A 330-nucleotide genomic window follows, 5' to 3' on the forward strand; every position below is an offset into this window, starting at 1 on the left:
GCCTCCCAAATTGCAGGGATTACAGGCGTGAGCCACTTTCCCTGGTCCATATGTATTTATTGTATTTTTTATTGCTGGTATTTGCCCTCCATACCTGTGTTCCATTTAGTATACTGAAGGTTTTTTTCTGTTGGTTTAAAAGTTATATATTCTAGTTTTCTTCTCAGGGTGGCTGCCCTTTACCTATGACTCATACCAATATGTATCACATTTATTGGTATTAATGGTTTTGTTTTATTCCTAATTTTAGAAGTATCAGCACATTTTCCTATCCCTTTTGTGTGCCACCTTCAGCCCCATTTTCTTAATATCTTTCATAGCTATAATTCT

The sequence above is a fragment of the Mandrillus leucophaeus genome, unplaced genomic scaffold, assembly GCF_000951045.1.
Source record: "Mandrillus leucophaeus isolate KB7577 unplaced genomic scaffold, Mleu.le_1.0 Scaffold337, whole genome shotgun sequence".
Lineage (NCBI taxonomy): Eukaryota > Metazoa > Chordata > Mammalia > Primates > Cercopithecidae > Mandrillus > Mandrillus leucophaeus.